Below are 8,599 nucleotides of genomic sequence, written 5' to 3'. Positions count from 1 at the left end.
GGTCGCAACTCTTGCACCATTTCCAACGCGCAGTTCTACCTCTCCTTTAGCCAAGGTTCTACTCCTTCTTAGTCCCTGCACATTCGAAGTAATGTGAGAAACACAACCGGTATCAAATACCCAAGAAGTAGATGTTGCTAAATTAATGTCAATGACATAGATACCTGAAGAAGAAGCCCCAGACTTCTTATCCTTCAAGTACTTCGGGCAGTTACGCTTCCAATGACCTATTTGATCACAATAGAAGCACTTGGCATTTGCGGCCACCTTTGGCTTTGCCTTTGCCTGTGGCTTACAGCAGTCTTAGTGGCAACTTGCTTGCCCTTATCTTGCTTTTTCTTCCAGCCCATTCCTTCTTAAAACCCTTTCCTTTTGAACCATAAAACTTCCTTCTTAGGTGAAAGTGATGTTTTGCTCGGCAGTCATGAGCATCCCATGTAACTCAGCAAGGGTTTTGACCCCCATTCATATTAAATTCAACGAAACGTATTGAACCCCTCATGAAGTGAGTGCAGAATGATGTCAGTAGCCAACTCTTGGCTATAAGGAAACCCAACCTCTCCATGGCTTCGAAATAACCAATCATTTCGAAGACATGAGTGGGACGGCTTGCCTTCAACTAACGCACATCAAGAATAGCCTTGTGAGTTTCATACCTCTCATCCAGCTGTTTTGAAACATGGTTTTCAACTGTCGGATAATGATAGGCATCCAAGCTTGCAAACCTCTTTTGAAGTTGGTTCCATAGCGCAGCATAAGGCAAGTAACAATTCTGACCTTTCTGCAAGGCCTTATGGGCCTCTTTTCAGCATCAGTAGAAGTAGTTAAAACTGGGATCGGGATTTCAAGAACATCCTCTCGACCTTCATACCTAAGAACAATTCTTAGATTTCTTTCCCAATCAAGGAAGTTGTTCCCGTTCAACTTATCCTTCTCAAGGATTGAACGTAAGTTAAAAGGCGAATTATTGTTGTTACCAGACATGATATCTACATAGAAGATGCAAAAGTAATAAGTATGTTTATCATAATAGCTTTTAACAAATTTTAAACACTTTAAAATAAAAGCTATGCACTTGACCAATTTGTCCCCTTTTGAATCAAGTGATTCTAAGATCCTATCAAACATGATTTATAAGTGGACTTTGGCCGCAACTTAAAATCAAGTTTAAAAGGTAAGTGAACTCTTTTACTAATTATTACAACAATTATAACTCTTAGTTAATGGGTGATTGCTAAGGTGATTACACTCCCAGGTAAGAAAGTTACCAACAACATTGGGGAGAGGCTTCCTAATCCTAGACAGAGCTTGTTACCCAAACACAAAACCCAAAAACTTTGCTACAAAATCCAAAACCTTTTGAGATTTTGTTGGGCCAAACCAAACTAAACTTGCAAATTTCGAAATTTACTCTACTTAGCCCAAGATTGAAAGTAACACTCTGCTTTGCAAAACCTATTACTAACGATCAAGTTTTAGTAGGTGTTTATTTGAATAGCAAAAACCCAATATTTTATTTAAGGACCTAAGTAAATTATTATGTTGATTTAATTATAGTGAACATTTAAATAATTAAATCACAAGCATAATAAACTTAGAAAGCATTTAAAAGCAATATTTAAATGCATAAAATAAAAGTGATCCTAGTATGGCCCCTAAACCTAAAACTACTCTTTAAGGCTCCCTTGTTGAATCACCATGGATCTCCATCCTTGTGCTTCATAGGATAAGATGAATCACCATTCTTCTTATTACTACTTGAATAAATATTTTTGGAATTATAAACTAATATATTACAAAAATACCAACGATGCGTAGATCGTATTTAGATTACAAAAATACATTAACGATACACAGATCGTATTTTCTATCCAAGTTTTGGGCCATACTAGTCATCGCATGCATCCATAATATCATATGTATAAAACATGCATTTTAATCAACTATTAAAATAAATTATTATGCTTTAACAATTTTAAAACAAAATAGCACCATCTTGATTTAATCATATCAAATCAAACGGTTAGTACCTTAAGATAAATTTTAATCACATTAGAATTTATCCCTTAAAGTCTCCCAAATATTAATCTAACAAATTTAATCAACTATTAAACTTAAAGAACAATACTTAAGCACTTTTAGGTACCACATATATTTCAATCACATTAAAATATAAACTTAGCATGATATTTAATCACAAATACTAGCATGAAAGAATTAATCAACTTATTAAAACTAACATCCTAACATAAAATTAAATACCAAAAAATGAAACTCCCATCATAATTTTAATTTATTTAAGCATTAGCATAGAATACCATGCATAATAACTACTTAATATGCATTAAGGGATAAACGGATTAAACGTTTTTATCCGTTGAAGGAGAAACGAGCCGTTGAGGCAGACCACCGCTCGCGACTCGCGACCAGGGCCGCGACTCGCGATCTTCGTCATGGCTCACGATCTTCGTCGCGACTCGCGAGAAGCAATCTGTTTCCGTTTTTCCGATCTCAATTCAAGTAATTTTAATCGAAATACGTATGATTTTCTTTATACATTAAAAAAAATTTATGCATAAATAAATCAGCCTTGGCCTCAAATTTAAGAATTCATGCCATGAAATTATACATAATCAAATTAAGCATAAAAAACTCAGAGCATGCAATTCATGAATCATACATATATACATCATATTTTAATTAACAACTTAACTAAAACATGAAACAATATAACAATTATATATGTATATATACATGTATCGAAAAATGTATAAACTTTAATACTCCCACTAGATTAAAATCCAACTTTAACTATGCAAATAATATCCTCATGCTAATACCCTCCCTTAAATGAATTTAAAAAAAAGGAAAACATGCATCAATATGATCATATTAATCTATGCAATAGGCTCTGATACCACTGTAAGAACTTAGATGCATAACGCGGAAAACCAAGTATTATATACTTGAACATCTATCCCAAGATCATTGCATAAACTAATATGAATCAAATAATAGTATAGAAATATACCTCTTGATGCGTGAATTCCTCTGCACACCACAACCTTCTAGTGGAGATTTTAGAACGTCAAGCGTTGTTCCTCTAGTATTGGTCCACGGACAACACTTGGATAACCACATATGCTAGTACGGAAGAGAGAAAACACTCTCTTACTTTTAGAGGTGAGGGCCGAAAATGGGTGTGAAAAGCTTAAAGGAAAAATAAGATTTTCTCTCAAGAAGATGATGTAAAGATACCACCTTTGTAACCCCCATATCATTATATAAGGTGGTTACAAAGAGGTGTTTCATGAGGCTTTATTTTGCCCCATAATGTCATATATTATGAGCCTAATAAACTCATGAGTTACAACTCTTCCCACCCATCATAAAACCTCCTAACCCATTTCACAAATGGATTTGGGTAATATCCAAGTGTCATTACTTGTGTGACCTCATAGGACTCAATAATACTAGTAGTTGACCCAATAATATTAGTCCAACAAATCACAATTAGCTTCTAGCAAAATGTTGTGATCATCTAATATTATTTAATATATTATGTCCATAATTTATCCTAATATTATTTAGTTTATTACACTTGATCGAGGATAAAAAATTTATATGAATTGCAAGTTTTTTATTTTAAAAATATAATTATGTCCATATGAATCGAATCATTGGTCACTTATTATTCTAATATTTTCTTAATTTCTATAGTAGTTATTTAATTGTTATTGAAATTCATTATTTGAGGAAAATTAATGGGGAATCATCTTTTAAATTCTTACTGTGCATAATACTCTCTCTATATATAAAACAACATTCTCATATTATATATATATATATATATATATATATATATATATATATATATATAATATATTATATATATATAATATATATATATATATATATATATAAAATTTTGCAAGACAAGCAAAATCCTGCAAAATGAAAGAAATACCCGCACAACAAGCAAAAGTTTGCAGAAACAAATGTATATATGGAGCTACATCCCACTCCATGGGTATATTTAGTTGAAGACTAGTGTTGGACTTGACGTTCTTATCTTCAGGAACACAAACCATATTAACGTGGATTTCCGTTGTCTCGGCTCGTAATTGTCATCGGACCTAGCACTAGACTTACCGATGTCGTTGTATTCACAAATCATATTAACGCTATATTTAAAACCCTTTAAAACATTCTTAAATATGTTCACAATCATAAAAGTACTCAATTTCATAAGCTATAATATAATACTATGATTTTTCAACTCATAAAACCCTAAAAATTCATGTTTTGGTACTGAAAACCTTAATTTAAACATATTAACTAAATTAAAATTTAATTACTTCACTATATAAATTACATAATCTGAAATTTATATTTAATCCATCAAACTATAAACTTTAATCATGAAAATATTAAATCAATCTTTAAAATATAAACTTAGCATTAAATAAATATAGAGGAAGAATAAATAACCAAAGAGAGGAAGGAGGAGAAAAGAACGCCAAGAGGGGAGGCGAGGCTGCAGGTACTCGATGACGGTGGTCCGGCTGGTGGCTGCCGAAGAAAATCGAAGGAGGAGGAGAAAAAAGCGGGAGAGAGAAAAGAGGGGTGAGGGCCGAAACAAAAGAGAGGGAGGAGGAAGAGAGAAAAAATAAGTGTGGGGGAAAATATTGGGATTTTTTGGTTTATTTAGTTAACCCTTGTGAGATTAGGAAATTGTGTTTGGGTTTTCAATAATTAATTAATAATTGGGCACTAGCATAGTTGGGTTCCTCTAATCCATTTCAAAATCCTTTTTACTAATAATTATATAAAAAAAAGAATCCTTTTTACTAAACTCAAAGATGTTTAAACTATTTAAATAATTTTCAAAGTATGACTAAACAAAATATTTGATTACTTAAAATCATTAAATAATTTTTTTGACTTTGATATAGTCAACCTTTTAAGAATTAAATCATTTAAACATTAGAATATATATAAATATACATTAAAATGCATTTATAAAATTCATAAAATTACGGAAGATTACAATCGACCAGTGACCGTTGAGCTTAAGAAAAGTAGTATGAGTCTTAATGTTGGTAGAGGTACAACTTAGGGTCGATGCGCACAACTTTTAAAAAGAACCTGAAGAGCCTAAAGCTCGTCGGCGAACCATGAGGGTGGCGCTTGTGGACTGGCCACCGACCAGATTAAGAGTTTATGGATGAGTGACAGCGAAGGGAAGCAAACTAGAGAGAGTTGGAAGTTAGGGTTTATTGTTCCGCAATATTTTTATGTGGCATGATCCTATGAGTAGATATGTCATGTCAACTAACAAAAGTAAGTTTACTAAGATTTGAACTCGTGATATATATTCTGCTATTATACATAGCACAATTACCATATCAACCAACATTAAATTACGTTTTGAATGTCCACATTATTACATTTGTGCCTTTTAAATGTTGAGTTTTCTTTATTATATTTTGATGCGAATGAAAAAAATGTTAGTGTTTTTTGCACGCTATGTGTACCTGGTGTATTAACATTTTTTCTCAATTATTTACTCATTGTACAAAAAATTAAAATTGATCTGAACAGACATTTGTAATTTTTTTTTAAAAAAATTAATATGTTTTTCTTAAATCAATATTTCATTGGTTTTTTAGTTATTTGTTCATCATTATTAGTCAAATATAGTATTGAGAGAAGAAAATATAAACCTAAAGAAAGCTTGTCCTCAAATAAAGTGGAATAATTTGTGTACCAGGTTCAATCGTTGAATACTAATAAAGTGGAAGAGTTTGATTTATATAATAGAGATTACCGAATAAAATGAAATATTAAGGTTTCAAAATATTATCATTATAATTATTAATATGAAGTTAAAGTTTTTATTTTTTCTTAAAATTGTGTCAATCAAGTTAATTATATTGTCGATTTAATTTTTAATCAGAGTTCTTCACACATATGTAAGAAGAGGAAATCATTCTTCTTAATTTGATATTTGATTGAAATTTAAATTCAAACTTATTGTTAGATTGTTCAATATATATTTAAAGTAGGACGAAGAAAAAATTATTTAATATATATGGCAATTTAAATCTATTAAGGGTATATCAGACTTATTGTAAGGTGAACACCATCTTCTTCCCCCTTCACTTATATAATAGAGATATATTGTGTATTAAAGTATTACTTTTTGTGGGAGGTATAATTTTTTTTTTACGCGATCCTTCTCTCTAGGGGTATTATAGTATTACAATAACAACAACAATAATAATATCAAAAATTGATGAGAAATGACCTTATTGTTACAATTTCTGCGAAATAACATCTTATATACGTTGTTTGTTTGGAAACACTTATGAGACTTTTTATGAAAATATACACTATGTCCTTGGATTTTAGCCATATAATAAAAATTTTGGTTATTGACCCTCTCTTTTTTCCTCACCCATTTTGCATCGTATTATATCTAAATTTTGTTGTAAACTAGTATGTGGGCCCGGATGTTGCCCCGGATTGGTATTGTTTTCCGAACTTGATATGCATTTTTTTTACATTCCCATTAAAATATATCAAGGAAAACTCAACATTTAAAAGATACAAATATAATAATGTGGACACTTAAAGCATGATCAAAAGTTGGTTGACATGGTAATTGTGTCATGTATAATAGCAAGATGTCATTGGTTCAAATCTTTTTGCAAGCTAATTTCACTTTTGTTAATTGACATGACTTATGTACACATCCGACAATTCTAGTGGAGTAAAAGATGTGTCACGTGGTGTGTATACATGGTTACGCACACTTTTTAATATATTTGTACAGATGTGTGTGATTCCTACGCACAAACAAGGAGGAAAATCCAATTGGATGGTTAATTACATTTATTATCATCATTATTGTTATTACTACTAGTGTTCAAGCGGAAAAAACTTTATCTACATAATGGGTCAACAACCCACTACTAATAGAAATAAATAAACGGTGGGATCCAACTCATCAACTCTAATAGTTTTTTAATACTCTTTTGTGTTATTCCGTTTAATCAAATATGTTGAAATATTTCCACACTAACCCACTTTTTTCATATTCAACTAGTTATTAGGCCCGGGCTATGCCCTGGGTAAGAAAAAATTTCATTTATTAATATATTACTTTACGATAATAACACTAAATATAACTTAGCCTAGTGGTTAGAACTTTAGTATGTGTACTTGAGGTCTCGGGATCAAATCCTATACTATGCAATTTCTTAATTTTTTTAGTGTAAATGGATTACATGAACTAAAACTCCCTAGGGAGAGCGCCACATGGCACAGTTTCTTGTTTTCGCACGCCTTTTAATATATTTGTATAGATTTGTATCGTATTAGGCAAAATTTTTGGTAATTCCAAAGCAGTTTTGTACAATAAAGTTCAACTTTTTTTAGCAATTGTATTAAGGGTGCGTTCTCTTCACCTTAATAAATTAAGTTTCAAGTCCAATAAGTTCAGATAGTTTCAATCAGGTCCAATCAGGGCAATAAGTTTCAATTAGGTCTAATAAGGTCCAATAAGGTCCAATAAGTTCCAATCAGGTGCAATAAGGTCCAATAAGTTCCAATTGCTAAAAGTTAATAAGGTCTAATAAGTTTCAATCAGGTCCAATAAGGTCTAATAAGTTCCAATCAGGTCAATAAGTTTCAATCAGGTCCAATAAGTTCCAATCAGGTCCAATAAGTTCCAATAAGGTTCAATCAGGTCCAATAAGTTCCAATAAGGTTCAATCAGGTCCAATCAGGTCTAATAAGTTCAGTTCAAGTCCAATAAGTTCAGTTCAGATAAGTTCAGGTCTAATAAGGTGAAAAGAACGTACCCTAAATGGGCTTTATCATATCATTTTCGTGTTGGAAAACAAAACATAACTCGACCATTTGATAAGACTAATCGTGTCGGGTTCACCCGTTTGATCATATGGGTTGACAATGCTCACACTAACCTATTTTTTGTATTCGATTTGTCTCGTGTCAATTTTGCAGTTTTATATACGGTAAACGGAGTTTATTTTATTTCCCATATGTTGGTAATCAACTCACATTCTGTAAAAAAAAAACATTCTTTAAGTAAATTCTCTCTTTCAAATTTGTAGTTTAATTATATTTTAAATGTATTTTTATGATTATTACTTTCTCTGTTACCTAAAAATCTAACATATCCTATCTCTTTCAAATATATAATTTTTTTTTTGAGTGTGTTTCTATGAGTATTACTTTCTCCAACCTCCAAAAGTTTTTCCTATTTATTCTTGTTACATGAATCTTTATACTTAACAGCAGACTACAGTAACAATAATAACAATGTAGTGATGTAAGTTATACAAAAATTGTGAAAGAAACAGATTTTTACTAAATTACTCTTTTATAGAATAAAACTAGTTTCTAGTACTCTTCAAAATGTAATTAACTTAATATAACTATCTCTATTTATCTCAACAGGGATAGGACCGTAAGACACCAAAAAATAGAAAAAAAAGGAGTAATTACTTACTTTAATTTAAAAAAAAAGTAAAAATAGAAAAGAGAACTGCCTAATTAATTAAAAAAGGTA

Source organism: Beta vulgaris, chromosome 9, assembly GCF_026745355.1.
Source record: "Beta vulgaris subsp. vulgaris cultivar EL10 chromosome 9, EL10.2, whole genome shotgun sequence".
NCBI classification, from domain to species: domain Eukaryota; kingdom Viridiplantae; phylum Streptophyta; class Magnoliopsida; order Caryophyllales; family Amaranthaceae; genus Beta; species Beta vulgaris.
Note: the sequence above shows the minus strand (reverse complement) of the source record.